Here is a 17,420-nt window from a genome sequence, read left to right as displayed (position 1 = left end):
CAGATATGACCCCAATATGCACAAATCGTTAGCAGATATGTCCCCAATATGCACAAATCGTTAGCAGATATGTCTTCAATATGCACAAATCGTTAGCAGATATGTCCCCAATATGCACAAATCGTTAGCAGATATGACCCCAATATGCACAAATCGTTAGCAGATATGTCCCCAATATGCACAAATCGTTAGCAGATATGTCTTCAATATGCACAAATCGTTAGCAGATATGACCCCAATATGCACAAATCGTTAGCAGATATGACCCCAATATGCAGATATGACCCCAATATGCACAAATCGTTAGCAGATATGACCCCAATATGCACAAATCGTTAGCAGATATGACCCCAATATGCACAAATCGTTAGCAGATATGACCCCAATATGCACAAATCGTTAGCAGATATGACCCCAATATGCACAAATCGTTAGCAGATATGACCCCAATATGCACAAATCGTTAGCAGATATGACCCCAATATGCACAATCCTACAGCAGAAATGACCCCAATATGCACAAATCCTACAGCAGAAATGACCCCAATATGCACAAATCCTTAAGCAGATCTGAAAAGAAAAACCCATTTACTCACCTAGTCAGAAGAACTCCTGTCACGATCTCCTCCTGTCACGATCTCCTCCTGTCACGATCTCCTCCTATCCCGACCTCCGGTCCCGACCTGCTTGTGGCGCGCAACTCCCTCGGCTCCTCTTCCTTCCTTCCCAGGGCCAGCCAGGGGGGCATAAAAAAATGATCAATAGCTGCGAGCAGCAGAGGCAGAGCAGAGGGCACTCACTGTGACTCTGTGAGCCGGTGTCGCCTCTCTCTGCATGTAGCAGCCAGCCGCCCTGGTGCGTCACTTCTTCTAGACTTCTACCCACGTGTGACAGCCAGGCGGGGGGCAGAGTTAGGGGCGGCGCCGAGTGTGTAAATAAATCAGCGTGCTGCGATCGCACGCTCAGCAATCAGCACAGTCTGAGAAGGAGAGGGGGCGGAGTTGGACCAGTAGGCGGCAGCCAGCACGCACTGTCTGCACAGCACATATAAACTAACGTGTGTGCAGGCTTGCAACTGCTCGGACTCGGAGGCTCTGAATGGAGAAGACTCGAGGAAGGGGGCGGACCAGTAGGCGGCGCCGGGCACAGGCTGAGCTGCCTGTCACAGCCGGCGCCGACCTGGCTGGCTGAATGCAGAAGGAAAAAAAATAAATAAATAAACACTGACGCACAGAGGAGCGCCCACTGCCACCAACTGCGCTATAGGCAAAAATTTATAGTTGCCTAATGGCACAGACGCCCCTGACTTCTCTCCTCAGCAGCGCCCGGGTTCCTCTGTTTGACAACGGTGGCTCATGACATGTGACGGGAACATGCATCAAGGAGAGGAAGCTGGACGCTGCTGAGGAGAGAGGTTGACGCTGGCACATCGGGAGCGGGTAAGTTTCTTCTGCTGTAACATTAATGCTCCGCTCGCCACTCTGCAGAGGGAGGGAGGGAGAGAAACGGGGGATGGGCACATTGCGTGGCCCAGCTAGTTCCTATTTTCTGGGGATGTCTTATATTTCAAGCTTGCTTGAAATATAAGATAGGCCTTATTTTTGGGGGAGGCTCTATTTTTGGCGAAACACTGTACGTATGGCAAAAATCCGTTTTAAAAATGCAAAGGAAAAATGATTTTTAAACTCATTTTTCTAGGTTTAAAAACATTTTTCCTTTGCATGTTGAAATTGAAAATCGATTTTTTTTTTCAAAAAACTACAAGGTCTTTTTGAAAAAAAAAATAAATTATTTTTTACTTCTATCCACTATTCTCCTTAACGTACATAGCAGTTTTGGTAACGATAGTGCGGGGGCTTTTTTATGAACTGCTAAAGTTGGCAGGAAATCATGCAAAAATTACTTGAAGTTATGAATGGACTATACAAAATCAAGGCACAGGAGCCCTTATGAAAGAAAGAGCGCCACTTTGGTGCCTATGATAAAAGCTGCGATTAACGGCAGAAAAGGGAAATCGGGTGCATGGTGGCGGCCGCTATCAAGCGCCCGCCAACGCAGAAATTTACCCTTTTTGCCCCAAATTGCGTTTTTTTACTTTGTCACTAAGATGCTAAATTTGGGGGCCGGGAGGCACCCAATTAGCGTCAATCTTTGAACATTTATGATTCCGTAGGCGCCCAATAGAATCGGGGGTTTGTGGAATTGCAAATTGCGGTATTGCATAGTGGGTGATGATTCTGTAGGGTGCCTACGGATGTGGAAATGTTCAATGATAGCAGCTAATTGGGCGCTTTTATGCTGGAGGGGGGTTAAGGGTTACGGGAGGGGGTAGGAATTGGTACACCAGGGGGGCTTAGGGTTAGGCACCACCAAGCAGATCTTAGGGTTAGGCACCACCAGGATGGGAGTTAGGGTTTGGCACCACGGGGGGGGGGGGAGTCTTAGGGTTAGGCACCATCAAGGGGTGTTTTAGGGTTAGGCACCACCCTAAGGGGACTCGCCTCCCTTAGGGTTAGGCACCACCAGGGGAGGGTTCTGTGCGAGAGTACGGTTAAGTTTAGCTACTGAAACATTTCTGTAAATAGTACTGATATTTTACTATGGGATCCAGCAGTAGAATATTGCTAATTGTAGCGATATTCTACTAGCAGCAATCCCCTGCACCCCTTTTTTCAGGTGCCTTAATTTACTGTATGCAGGGGGAGGTGTTTGCTTTTGGTAGAAAATGTGCTAGAACCTGCATGGTAGATTTCTTCTCATCTTGTTTACAAAACAACTTTTCCATATCAAGCAAGTGAAAAAGTGCTAAAAAGTTGATAAGAAAAGTAATATGGAGTACTTCTGTTGTAGCTTTACAGGTCTGATATACATACTAGGGGCTTCCTCCAGCCCCCTTCAGGCTGTTCAGTCCTTCGCTGTCCTCCAGGGCAACCTGAATCCTCTGCTAGCTGCCCCCATAATTCCTCCAGTCGGGGAGTCCTGCACATGCGCATTTGTTTGCCCACCACTGACGGTCACCTAGCTTTTTTTAATAGGGTTGGTGGGGAAATATAATCCACCAGGCCCCTAGACTCTCTCCAGGCCCTAGGCAACTGCCTAGATTTGCCTTGCGGATGATCCAGCTCTGCATTTATGCAGGGTTTGCCTGAGATCTGATTTGAAGCAGCCCTGTTTCTAGGGGTGAGCTAGGTGGGTGTCCGGTGAGGGCGCAGTGATGGAGGGGGGAGCCGTGGCCTCACTGGACTCCGCTGTGGGGAGGGTGACCCGACTTCTCCCTCCCTCTCCTTCTCTTGGCAGAGTAAGGGTAGAGGAAGACCGTAAGATCAGTTCACCTTCTTCCGCTCTCCAAGCGCCAGTCACTTGCCGCTGGTCTCCTCTGTCTGCATAGCCGCTTATACTTTCTCTATTTCCCAATTATCAGCAAGTAGAGAGAGTAAGCGGCTATGCAGACAGAGGGAGACCAGCAGCAAGTGATCAGCATTTGGAGCAGGAAGAGAGGTGAGTTGCTCATACGAGTCTTCCGATGCCCTTACTCTGCAAAGAGGAGGGAGCACGGAGGAGGCACCTGGGAGAGGGAGGGAGAAGTTGGGCCCCCCTCCTCGTGCCTGAGTCCCAGCGTGGCCACAGCTCCCCCCTCCATCACCTATAGGGGGGCATCTATACCTAGCTACAGTGTTGGACTGGGAGGTGAAAAAACTGAGGAAATCACCTGCTGGCCATTGTGGCCAAGCAGCAGAAACCCTGTTTTATCACTCCCAATAGAAATCTGTAGCAAGTCTTCACTCTGAGCAGCAACACATGATTACCGCTGCTTGGCCAGCAAGTAGATTTCCTCAGCTTTTCCACCTCCCAGTCTGACACTGCCTAGCTAACCTATACTGGCTGCACCTATACCTAGCTACTTATACTGAAGGCACCTAGCTACCCGTACTGAAGGCACCTATACCTAGCTACCCATACTGAAGGCACCTATACCTAGCTACCCATACTGAAGGCACCTATATCTAGCTACCTATACTGAAGGCACCTATACCTAGCTACCCATACTGAAGGCACCTACAGTGATGTGAAAAACTATTTGCCCCCTTCCTGATCTCTTATTCTTTTGCATGTTTGTCACACTTAAATGTTTCTGCTCATCAAAAAACGATAACTATTAGTCAAAGATAACATAATTGAACACAAAATGCAGTTTTAAATGATGGTTTTTATTATTTAGTGAGAAAAAAACTCCAAATCTACATGGCCCTGTGTGAAAAAGTGATTGCCCCCCTTGTTAAAAAATAACTTAACTGTGGTTTATCACACCTGAGTTCAATTTCTGTAGTCACTCCCAGGCCTGATTACTGCCACACCTGTTTCAATCAAGAAATCACTTAAATAGGAGCTATCTGACACAGAGAAGTAGACCAAACGCACCTCAAAAGCTAGACATCATGCCAAGATCCAAAGAAATTCGGGAACAAATGAGAACAAAAGTAATTGAGATCTATCAGTCTGGTAAAGGTTATAAAGCCATTTCTAAAACTTTGGGACTCCAGCAAACCACAGTTAGAGCCATTATCCACAAAGGGCAAAAACATGGAACAGTGATGAACCTTCCCAGGAGGGCCGGCCAACCAAAATTACCCCAAGAGCGCAGAGAAAACTCATCCGAGAGGCCACAAAAGACCCCAGGACAACATCTAAAGAACTGCAGGCCTCACTTGCCTCAATTAAGGTCAGTGTTCACGACTCCACCATAAGAAAGAGACTGGGCAAAAACGGTCTGCATGGCAGATATCCAAGGCGCAAACCACTTTTAAGCAAAAAGAACATTAAGGCTCGTCTCAATTTTGCTAAAAAAACATCTCAATAATTGCCAAGACTTTTGGGAAAATACCTTGTGGACCGACGAGACAAAAGTTGAACTTTTTGGAAGGTGCGTGTCCCGTTACATCTGGCGTAGAAGTAACACAGCATTTCAGCAAAAGAACATCATACCAACAGTAAAATATGGTGGTGGTAGTGTGATGGTCTGGGGTTGTTTTGCTGCTATAGGACCTGGAAGGCTTGCTGTGATAGATGGAACCATGAATTCTACTGTCTACCAAAAAGTCCTGAAGGAGAATGTCCGGCCATCTGTTTGTCAACTCAAGCTGAAGCGATTTTGGGTGCTGCAGCAGGACAATGACCCAAAACACACCAGCAAATCCTCTGAATGGCTGAAGAAAAACAAAATGAAGACTTTGGAGTGGCCTAGTCAAAGTCCTGACCTGAATCCTATTGAGATGTTGTGGCATGACCTTAAAGGATACCACAGTCGAAAAAAAAGTTTGCAGCAGTGTGTGGGGGGTTAAAATTACATCCCGTTAGCCAGTCCTGCCCCCTCCGTCTGCCGCCGTTAGTCTCCTATAAGTTCCGGTGCCCGGCGACTTGATTGACCCCCCCACCCGGACATACTGCGCCCTGTGCACGCAGTATGTCCTCCCTTCTTCACTTCTGGCTGGCGCATGACGATCGGCTCAGAAGCAAGTTCATTCCTCTGCCTCCTCTGCGCTGCGTGTGCGCTCCATTACACTTAGCGTCACATGCTAATCATGTGACGCTAAGTGTAATGGAGCGCACACGCAGCGCAGAGGAGGCAGAGGAATGAACGTGCTTCTGAGCCGATCGTCATGCGCCGGCCAGAAGTGAAGAGGGGAGGACACACTGCGTGCACAGGGCGCAGTATGTCCGGGTGGGGGGTCAATCAAGTCGCCGGGCACCGGGACTTATAGGAGACTAACGGCGGCAGACGGAGGGGGCAGGACTGGCTAACGGTATGTAATATTAACCCCCCACACACTGCTGCAAACTTTTTTTTCGACTGTGGTATCCTTAAAAAAGGCGGTTCATGCTAGAAAACCCTCAAATAAAGCTGAATTACAACAATTCTGCAAAGATGAGAGGGCAAAAATTCCTCCAGAGCGCTCAGGGCCGGTTTAAGCAACAATGGGGCCCCAGGGCAAAATAAACCTGCCCCCCCCCCCCCCCCCCAACATATACCCCGGAACAAAAATCGGCATTAGGGGACCTATCCCAGCCTACATGGGGGACAAGGGGTTAAAAAGTTTCAGGAGCGCACATAATTTTTTTTTTTTAAATTCCCACACTCTAAACATAAAAAAAAATTGGGAAAATAGAAAAAAATGCCAGGGATCTTCATACAGCCCAGTGGCGGACATACGGCCGTGCAGGCCGTGCAAGCGCACAGGGGCCCCTCAAGCTCCGTTTTTGAGGGGCCCATTAGGTATTGCAGGCATTTTTTTTTGTTTGTTTGTTTTTAAGTTTTTTTTTTTATCCCGGGGGGCCCGACTCTTATCATTCCCTCACCTCAGCGGGCCCCCCTCCTGTTATGCGCGGCGCCGAGCGGGAGATACAGCTATTAGTCTCCGGGCTGCAGCAGACACTAGAGCTCCAGCCGCCTGTCCACTCCTGTCTCCTCCTCAGCAATACCGCTCTGCACACACTGAATCAGGAAGTAGTGCATAGCGGTATTGCTGAGGAGGAGACAGGAGTGGACAGGCGGCTGGAGCTCTAGTGTCTGCTTCAGCCCGGAGACTAATAGCTGTATCTCCCGCTCGGCGCAGCGCATAACAGGAGGGGGGCCCGCCGAGGTGAGGGAGTGATCGGGCCCTCCTCCCAGCCTCGGCAAATAGTCCACCCACCCGCCTGACCAGGTAATCTTATCTTTCACCCTCCCAGACCGACTAGCCCACCCCCCAGGTAATCCTACAGCCCGCCCCCCAGGTAATCCTACAGCCCGCCCCCCCAGGCAATCCTACAGCTTCACCCCCCCAGGTAATCCTACAGGCCCCCCCCCAGGTAATCCTACAGCCCCCCCCAGGTAATCCTACAGCCCGCCCCCCAGGTAATCCTACAGCCCGCCCCCCCAGGTAATCCTACAGCTTCACCCCCCCAGGTAATCCTACAGGCCCCCCCCCCAGGTAATCCTACAGCCCCCCCCCCCATGTAATCCTACAGCCCGCCCCCATGTAATCCTACAGCCCGCCCCCCCAGGTAATCCTACAGCTTCCCCCCCAGGTAATCCTACAGGCCCCCCCCCCAGGTAATCCTACAGCCCCCCCCCCCCAGGTAATCCTACAGCCCGCCCCCCAGGTAATCCTACAGCCCGCCCCCCAGGTAATCCTACAGCCCACCCCCAGGTAATCCTACAGCTTCCCCCCCCCCCAGGTAATTCTACAGCCCCCCCAGGTAATTCTACAGCCCCCCCCCCCCGGTAATCCTACAGCCCACCCCCAGGTAATTCTACAGCCCCCCCAGGTAATCCTACAGCCCACCCACCCAGACCCAGGTATTCTTATAGACCCAGGTATTCTTATAGCCCACCCACCCACCCAGACCCAGGTATTCTTATAGCCCACCCACCCACCCAGACCCAGGTATTCTTATAGCCCACCCACCCACCCACCCAGACCCAGGTATTCTTATAGCCCATAAGACCCAGGTATTCTTATAGCCCACCCACCCAGACCTAGGTATTCTTATAGCCCAACCACCCACCCAGACCCAGGTATTCTTATAGCCCACCCACCCACCCAGACCCAGGTATTCTTATAGCCCACCCACCCAGACCCAGGTATTCTTATAGCCCATAAGACCCAGGTATTCTTATAGCCCACCCACCCAGACCCAGTTAATCCTACAGCCCCCCCCCCAGGTAATCCTACAGCCCGCCCCCCAGGTAATCCTACAGCCCGCCCCCCAGGTAATCCTACAGCCCACCCCCAGGTAATCCTACAGCTTCCCCCCCCCCAGGTAATTCTACAGCCCCCCCAGGTAATTCTACAGCCCCCCCCCCGGTAATCCTACAGCCCACCCCCAGGTAATTCTACAGCCCCCCCAGGTAATCCTACAGCCCACCCACCCAGACCCAGGTATTCTTATAGACCCAGGTATTCTTATAGAAGACCCAGGTATTCTTATAGCCCACCCACCCACCCAGACCCAGGTATTCTTATAGCCCAAAGACCCAGGTATTCTTATAGCCCATAAGACCCAGGTATTCTTATAGCCCACCCACCCAGACCCAGGTATTCTTATAGCCCAACCACCCACCCAGACCCAGGTATTCCTATAGCCCACCCACCCACCCAGACCCAGGTATTCCTATAGCCCACCCACCCACAAAGACCCAGGTATTCCTATAGCCCACCCACCCAGACCCAGGTATTCCTATAGCCCACCCACCCAGACCCAGGTAATCCTATAGCCCACCCACCCAGACCTAGGTAATCCTATAGCCCACACACCCACTCAGACCCAGGTAATCCTCCACCCACCCAGACCCAGGTAATCCTCCACCCACCCAGACCCAGGTAATCCTCCATCCCACCCTCACAGGTGATATTTTAGCCCACCCACCCTCACAGGTAATATTTTAGCCCACCCACCCTCACAGGTGGTAATTTAGCCCACCCACCCTCACAGGTAATATTTTAGCCCACCCACCCTCACAGGTAATATTTTAGCCCACCCACCCTCACAGGTAATATTTTAGCCCACCCACCCTCACAGGTAATATTTTAGCCCACCCACCCTCACAGGTAATTTTATTAGCCCACACACCCACCTACCCTCCCGACCAGATAATCTTTTAGCTCACCCACCCTCCCGACCAGGTAATCGTTTAGCCCACCCACCCACCTGCAGCACTTTACAGAGTACATCGTTATGTCGCTCACTGTCCTTTAGAGGAGCTCACACTACTCCTACCATAGTCATAGTTGAATGTCTTATCATATTATTATGTATTTATATAGCTCTGACATCTTCTGCAGCGTTTTACAGAGTACATAGTCATGTCCTGACTGTGCTCAGAGGAGCTCACTATCTAATATCTTCTATATGTATAGTAAATAGCGCATAATTTTTTATTAGGAGACAGGGCTTTACTCAAAGTTCCCTGTTGATGTCAACTGCTGAATTAACTGCTGCTAAGTTCATGTACCCGTCATCGCACGTATGATTGCACGTATTTTCTGAGCATATCTGCCGACTTGATTGCACGTATTTTCTGGGCATATCTGCCGACAAGATTGCACGTATTTTCTGGGCATATCTGCCGACAAGATTGCACGTATTTTCTGGGCATATCTGCCGACATGATTGCACGTATTTTCTGGGCATATCTGCCGACATGATTGCACGTATTTTCTGGGCATATCTGCCGACATGATTGAATGTATTTTCTGGGCAAATCTGCTCACATTATGTGTATTTTCTTAAGAAAACCTGCACAATTATGTGAATTTTCTGGGGAAAGGGTCACCAAAACTTGGGCCCACTGTCTTTGCGTTGCACTTTTCAAGGGAACCTGAGGTGAGAATAATATTGAGGCTGCCATATTTCTCTCCTTTTAAGCAATACCAGTTGCCTGGTTGCCGTTCTGGTCCTCTGCCTCTTATTCTTTCAACCATAGACCCTGAACAAGCATGCAGCAGGTCAGGGATTTCTGACAATATTGTCAGAACTGAGAAGATTAAGCTGCATGCTTGTTGCTGGTGTAATTCAGTTTATTACTGCAGCCAAATAGATCAGCAGGGCCGCCAGGCAACTAGTATTGTTTAAAAGGAAATAAATATGGCAGCCTCCATATCACTCTCACCCCGGGATCACTTTAAATTAGTTAGCTCCGCCCTTATCCGGTCATTGCCACGCCCATTTTTTTGCCCACAGGTTCTATCCATTTTTTGCCCGCAGGTTCTATCCATGCCCATTTTTTATAGCCGCACCCGTTTTTTGCCGCGGCGCGCTTTGCGCGCCGCAGGTCAGGGGGGCCCACAATTGATATTTTGCACAGGGGCCCACTGCTGCCTGTGTCCGCCACTGATACAGCCATATTGCGGCTGTATAGCGATCCCTGGCCAAAGCGCTGCGGCTGCATATAGACCTCCTGGAAACCCCGTCAGGAAATTTATTGCGCTTTCGTTTGATGCATGTAAAATTACACTACCGTTAGGTTTGCTACTAAAAGTTACATTTACCGCATTTAAAAGTATACTTTTTTCCTTCTAAACGTTAAAATCGATTTTCTCAAAAACTATAAGGTCTTTTTGAAAAATTGTTTTTTCTTCTTATTCCTAATGATCTCCTTAACATATCCTGCAAATTTAGGGTTTCTAGCATTTAAGGTGGATTTGCTATTAACCAATAAAGTCGGCAGGTTTTGAAATTTATTTTTTTTTCCTTTGAAACTTTAAAATCGATTTTCTCAAAAACTATAAGGCCGATTTGAAAAAAAAAATTCCCTCTTGTAGCCACTGGGGGCCCCTACAAGCTCTGGGGCAGCTGCCTCCTTTGCCTTAACCTCCTTGGCGGTAATCCCGAGCTGAGCTCGGGGTATGCCGCCGGAGGTCGCCGCTCAGGCCCTGCTGGGCCGATTTTCACTCTGAAAAAAGCAGCACACGCAGCCGGCACTTTGCCAGCCGCGTGTGCTGCCCGATCGCCGCCGCTCCGCGGCGATCCGCCGCGTGCAGCGGCGAAAGAGGGTCCCCCCAGCCGCCCGAGCCCAGCGCAGCCGGAACAAACAGTTCCGGCCGGCGCTAGGGGCTGGATCGGGCGGCTCTGACGTCAGGACGTCGACTGACGTCCATGACGTCACTCCGCTCGTCGCCATGGCGACGAGGAAAGCGAAACAAGATAGGCCGCTCATTGCGGCCTATCTTGTTACTTTCGATTGCCGGAGGCGATCGAAAGTACGCTTCCGGAGCGCCCTCTAGTGGGCTTTCATGCAGCCAACTTTCAGTTGGCTGCATGAAATATTTTTTTTTTAATTTAAAAAAAACCCTCCCGCAGCCTCCCTGGCAAAATAAATAAACCGCCAGGGAGGTTAATGGTAGCGCCGGCCCTGAGAGCGCTGTAAAAGACTCGTTGCAAGTTATCGCAAATGCTTGATTGCAGTTATTGCTGCTAAGGGTGGCCCAACCTGTTATTAGGTTCAGGGGGCAATTTCTTTTTCACACAGGGCCATGTAGGTTTTGAGTTTTTTTTCTCACTAAATAATAAAAATCATCATTTAAAACTGCATTTTGTGTTCAATTATGTTATCTTTGACTAATAGTTAACGGTTTTTGATGAGCAGAGACATTTAAGTGTGACAATCATGCAAAAGAATAAGAAATCAGGAAGGAGGCAAATAGTTTTTCCCATCACTGTATATCTAGCTACCTATACTGAAGGCACCTATACCTAGCTACCTATACTAAAAGCACTTATACCTAGCTACCTATACTGGGAGCACCTATACCTAGCTAACCTATACTGGCAGCATCTTTACCTAGTTACCAATACTGAAGGCACCTATACCTAGCTACCTATACTGATGGCAACTATACTTAGCTACCTATACTGGGATCACCTATACCTAGCTAACCTATACTGGCTGCACCTATACCTAGCTAACATATACTGGCATCACCTATACCTAGCTAACCTATAGTAGGGGCACCTATACCTAGCTACCTGTACTGAAGGCACCTATACCTAGCTACCTATACAGGGATCACCTATACCTAGCTAACCTATACTGGCTGCACCTATACCTAGTTAACCTATACTGGCTGCACCTATACCTAGCTAACCTATACTGCGGGAACCTATAGCTAACTATCTATACTGGGGACACCTATGCCTGGCTACCTATACTGGGAGCACCCATACCTGACTACCTATACTGAGGGCATAGTATGGGTTCATGAGTCAATGAGGGGTGCAATTTTTACACCCCAGCCCTGGGTGCAATTTAGCCTAGAGACTGCCTTGATCTGAAGATTTTCTTTCATGCAATAACACAGCGCCAAGGTTTTATGTTGCTACATGCATGCATTCAATTCCATCCACCTCCAGAGATATGTTTCTTCACTCTACGTTCCTAAAGTGCACTTACAGTGTACTCAGAAAGGAAGGAAGCAGAGAAAAGTTTCTCTCAGTGGATATGTAGAAACGCTTTATTCAAACAAGGCACATAGGTACAGATGTTCAACACTCACATAAGGAGGGTCCTATACCTCCATAGGACCCTCTCCTGGTAATATCGCTTCCCACCTTGTGGTACTCTGAACCAGATATATACGAGCAGTGGTGTCCGTGGTGCCCAGCCCACTCTCGGCCCGTTTCGGCCTGATGACAGTGACAGGCCGAAACGGGACGAGAGTGGGTTGGGCACCACGGACACCACTGCTCGTATATATCTGGTTCAGAGTACCACAAAGGTGGGAAGCGATATTACCAGGAGAGGGTCCTATGGAGGTATAGGACCCTCCTTATGTGAGTGTTGAACATCTGTACCTATGTGCCTTGTTTGAATAAAGCGTTTCTACATATCCACTGAGAGAAACTTTTCTCTGCTTCCTTCCTTTCTGAGTTCACTTTAAGTGCACTTTAGGAACGTAGAGTAAAGAAACATATCTCTGGAGGTGGATGGAATTAAATGCATGCATGTAGCAACATAAAACCTTGGCGCTGTGTTATTGCATGAAAGTATATCTAAAGGTGAAGAGGATGTATCCTAACCACAGCAGCGGAGGTGGTTGCTGAGCAACATACAGTTGCGTTTTTGTGCTATTACTTGAAGAGCCTCATACCACTTTTTTATCTTGATCTGAAGCATACTTGAAGGGCTTCTCCATAGTGAAAAAAAGTTTGAGAAAGGCTAGTCTATAGCAAGGGAAGTCTCCATACAAACTGGAAGTGTGTCAGTCACTTACCCTGCGAGGAAGCGTCTCAGAGACAGATCTGGCAGCCACACGCCTGGCTTGCTTCTGATCCCAGTGACAGCCTGAACCAGTTACACAATTCAGATCAGATGTTGCTGTGAATGATGCTGTTGTTTGTTGCAGCTCCCCAAATCTTCACGGACAGTTCCTCACGCTGAACTCACATCCCAGGCCAACATCCTCTCCAGCTCCACCTCCCCGCCCCCTCCGCCGGTCCCCAACGATTGCATTGCATGAACGTACATCTCCTGAGACCAGGAATTCTCTGAAAAGATGAAATCACAGTACAACGCTAAGATCACACACCGATTGTAGAGGGTTGGACACTTTTCCACTATGAAATGCGATTATGATCGCAGTCGCGTTTTAATTTCCACCATGCGATTATAGTACACCAATACTCATTATAGTACAGCTCAATCGAATACAAAACGCGGCAGGACGGCGATTGCGCTTTGACCAAAATCGCATCGCAATCGGATCGCACTAATGGAAATTGCTGCTGCAATGTACCTTGCGATTTGCGATCAGAATCAAATCGCAACTTGCAGGCTAGTGGAAAAAGGCCCTTACAGAGGAGACTCGGTCCCCTAAGATTAGCAAAATTTCCATTTCCGCTGAATTGTCTAGTAAACAATTGAGATTCGATCAACAAGTGAAAATCCCTGTTTTCCAGAGGTCTCAACTAACCGGCATGCCTGAGGTATAATGGGGACTTTGTTTTCGACAGGTTTTGATGCTTTTAAAGCAGTACTGAAATGAGGATTGTGGAGGACGGGCGCGGGACAGGAAGGCTTCACGGGGCTAACAGAAGCCCCAGGTAAGTGAAACTCTTTGTTTTTTAGTCATTTCCATTCTGCTTTAAAATGCTTACTCAGCCTCCAGTGACATCTAGCAGCCTTCCCTCAGCACCTTGTGGGCTCCTAGCGGCTTCTGGCGTCCGTGCATGCAAGTTGGCGTGTCACCTGACCCGCCGACCGCTAACCCTAAGGGCCTGTTTCCACTACACGCAGATTGGATGGAGAATGGATGCAGAAAAACTGACTCCAATGAATGCCTATGGGCCTGTTTCCACTAAACGCGATTTTTCTGATGCAGATTTTCCCATTGGCATTCATTGGAGTCAGTTTTTCTGCATCTATTCTGCATCCAATCTGCGTGTAGTGGAAACAGGCCCTAAGTGATTTTACGCTTGATGTGTGCGTGTGCGGTGCAATGCTTCTGCCACACCAAAAACACACCACAAATATATACACTGCCTTAATAGGGAAATTGCCGACAACCCACAGTATAAAATCAGCTCTCTTCTTCTCATTTCCTGTGGCGGGAATAAATAGGGATGGCGCTACGTTCCCTCCATGACTGTGCATCAGCCATGCTTTGGGCTGCACGTTTATACCTAGCAAACAGTTTGCACGTGATGAATAAATTGGCATCCGCGTATGCGCTCCGTGCTGCAATCGCCAACATTTTCAAAAAAACCTGCATCACCATTGACTTGAATGATTTCTGGTGATGCTGTGTTACCGTAGAACATAGTACCCAACTGTCCCTCTTTTGGAGAGACAGTCCCGCTTTGGGAACTTAACCCCTCTGTCCCTCTTTCTTCCTCATTTGTCCCTCTTTCAGGACTCATGTTTGTATAGATCAGGCATGGGCAAACTTAGCCCTCCAGCTGTTACGGAACTACAAGTCCCACAATGGATTTGCCTTTATGAGTCATGAGTGTGGCTGTCAGACTCCTGCAATGCATTGTGGGACTTGTAGTTCCTTAACAGCTGGAGGGCCAAGTTTGCCCATGCCTGGTATAGATCTATGTGAATATATTTATTTTTTTACTTAAAATTGTGTTTAATTGATATATTTCTCATTATATATACAGTGCCTTGCAAAAGTATTCAGCCACCTTGAAGTTTTCCACATTTTACCACATTACTGCCACAAACAGAATTTTATTGGAATTTCACGTGAAAGACAAATACAGAGTGGTGTACACGTGAGAAGTGGAACGAAAATCATACATGATTCCAAACATTTTTTACAAATCAATAACTGCAAAGTGGGGTGTGCGCAATTATTCAGCCCCCTTTCGTCTGAGTGCAGTCAGTTGCCCATAGACATTGCCTAATGAGTGGTAATGACTAAATAGAGTGCACCTGTATGTAATCTAATGTCAGTACAAATACAGCTGCTCTGTGACAGCCTCAGGGTTGTCTAAGAGAATATTGGGAGCAACAACACCATGAAGTCCAAAAAACATACCAGACAGGTCAGGGATAAAGTTATTGAGAAATGTAAAGCAGGCTTAGGCTACAAAAAGGTTTCAAAAGCCTTGAACATCCCACGGAGCACTGTTCAAGCAATTATTCAGAAATGGAAGGAGTATGGCACAACTGAAAACCTACCAAGACAAGGCCATCCACCTAAACTCACAGGCCGAGCAAGGAGAGCGCTAATCAGAAATGCAGTCAAGAGGCCCATGGTGACTCTGTACGAGCTGCAGAGATCTACAGCTCAGGTGGGGAAATCTGTCCATAGGACAACTATTAGTCGTGCACTGCACAAAGTTGGCTCTTATGGAAGAGTGACAAGAAGAAAGACATTGTTAACAGAAAAGCATAAGAAGTCCCGTTTGCAGTTTGCCACAAGCCATGTGGGGGACACAGCAACCATGTGGAAGAAGGTGCTCTGGTCGGATGAGACCAAAATGGAACTTTTTGGCCAAAATGCAAAACGCTATGTGTGGCGGAAAACTAACACTGCACATCACAACACCATCCCCACTGTCAAATATGGTGGTGGCAGCATCATGATCTGGGGTTGCTTCCAGGGCCGGCCTTAGGTTTCACAGCGCCGTGAGCGAAACCTGATTTTTGTGCCCCCCCCTCATCCTCTTTGCACGTGTGTGCGTTCACACACACACTCACACACACAGATGCACGCACACACATACAGGCCCATATGCAATCCACCTTTTCTCCTGAGATATCTCCTAGGACAGTGGTTCCCAACCTTTTTGGCGTCGTGACACATCACGCCAAATGCTCAGATCTCCATGACACATCACATATGTATAATAGAAGAATACTATTAATAACCACAAATGGATGGAGAGAGTGCATTATCCTGAATATACTTAAAAATGAAGGCTAGAACCTTTCTGGAATATTAAATAAAAACAGTGGGACAGTTAGCAGCCTCCCGCCCCTCCCATTTAGAATGATAGCACAGCACCGACAATTTGCACCACGCGTTATAGCCGCAGTGCGCCCCCCCCAAAAAAATGCCCTCAGACTCAGTATAGGTAGGTAGCCAGGTATAGGTGCCCCAGTATAGGGTCTCATGTGTAGGTGCCCTCAATATAGGTTGCCAAGCATAGGTGCCCCTAGTATAGGAAGTCAGTTGAAGGTCTCCATCGGTCCCATAGGTAGCCAGACGTAGGTGCCTCCAGTATAGGAAGTCAGGTGTAGGTGCCCTCAGTATAGGTAACCAGCTATAGGCACCCCCTTGGAAGCCGGCGCCCTGAGCGACCGCTCCGGTCGCTCAGATCAAAGGCCGGCTATCAGCAGGGACTGGGAAGCTGGTCAAAGTTGATAGAAAGATGGATGGAGCCAAATACAGGGCAATCTTGAAAGAAAACCTCTTGGAGTCTGCAAAAGACTTGAGACTGGGGCAGAGGTTCACCTTCCAGCAGGACAATGACTCTAAACATAAAGCCAGGGCAACAATGGAATGATTTAAAACAAAACATATCCGTGTGTTAGAATGGCCCAGTCAAAGTCCAGATCTAAATCCAATTGAGAATCTGTGGCAAGATCTGAAAACTGCTGTTCAAAAACGCTGTCCATCTAATCTGACTGAGCTGGAGCTGTTTTGCAAAGAAGAATGGGCAAGGATTTCAGTCTCTAGATGTGCAAAGCTGGTAGAGACATACACTTTCAGCTGTAATTGCAGCAAATGGTGGTTCTACAAAGTATTGACTCAGGGGGCTGAATAATTACACACACCCCACTTTGCAGTTATTGATTTGTAAAAAATGTTTGGAATAATGTATGATTTTTGTTCCACTTCTCACGTGTACACCACTTTGTATTGGTCTTTCACGTGGAATTCCAATAAAATTGATTCATGTTTGTGGCAGTAATATGACAAAATGTGGAAAACTTCAAGGGGGCCGAATACTTTTGCATGCCACTGTATATACAGTGGGATGCAAAAGTTTGGGCACCCTTGTTAATCGTCATGATTTTCCTGTATAAATCGTTGGATGTTACGATAAAAAATGTCAGTTAAATATTTCATATTAAAAAATTGCTAAATGCGGTAGGCTGATGCCTGATTAGGACCAATGATTATAGACAAAAAACCAATCACACCCTATCCAGAGTGTGTATATTAGTAGAAAATACAAAATAATACTTCACATGCACCATGTCAACAAATAAGTATAAACTGGTACAAGGAAAGGATTGACTCATGGGTGCATGTGAAAAAAATAGGAAAAATCTTTAATATATCCAACTATTACAAATGCAAAAACACACAAATGTTAAAATCAGTAAACAAAAGCATTAATGATCTCATACATTAACATGTTAGGTCACTATATCCCACTGACTCTAAAGAGAATAACAAGGGGCTGCAGTCCCCTGTATCCAGCAT

General features: G+C 47.7%; 1 protein-coding gene across 4 annotated transcripts in view; it reads right to left on the bottom strand.

Moving 5' to 3' along the window:
* Positions 1 to 17,420, bottom strand: part of LOC137541966 (ABC-type organic anion transporter ABCA8-like) — a 246,224-nt gene that overhangs the window by 215,307 nt on the left and 13,497 nt on the right. The window contains exon 1 of one of the 4 annotated variants that reach the window (XM_068263530.1): positions 12,750 to 12,823. The exons of the other annotated variants lie outside the window; for them this stretch is intronic. The gene's annotated coding sequence lies outside the window, so the exon portion shown is untranslated. Of the gene's footprint in view, positions 1 to 12,749; positions 12,824 to 17,420 lie in introns of those variants that run through there. 4 annotated transcript variants of the gene reach the window in all.

This window comes from Hyperolius riggenbachi, chromosome 12, assembly GCF_040937935.1.
Source record: "Hyperolius riggenbachi isolate aHypRig1 chromosome 12, aHypRig1.pri, whole genome shotgun sequence".
Classification (NCBI taxonomy): Eukaryota; Metazoa; Chordata; class Amphibia; order Anura; family Hyperoliidae; genus Hyperolius; species Hyperolius riggenbachi.
This window is presented reverse-complemented; position numbering and strand designations above follow the sequence as displayed.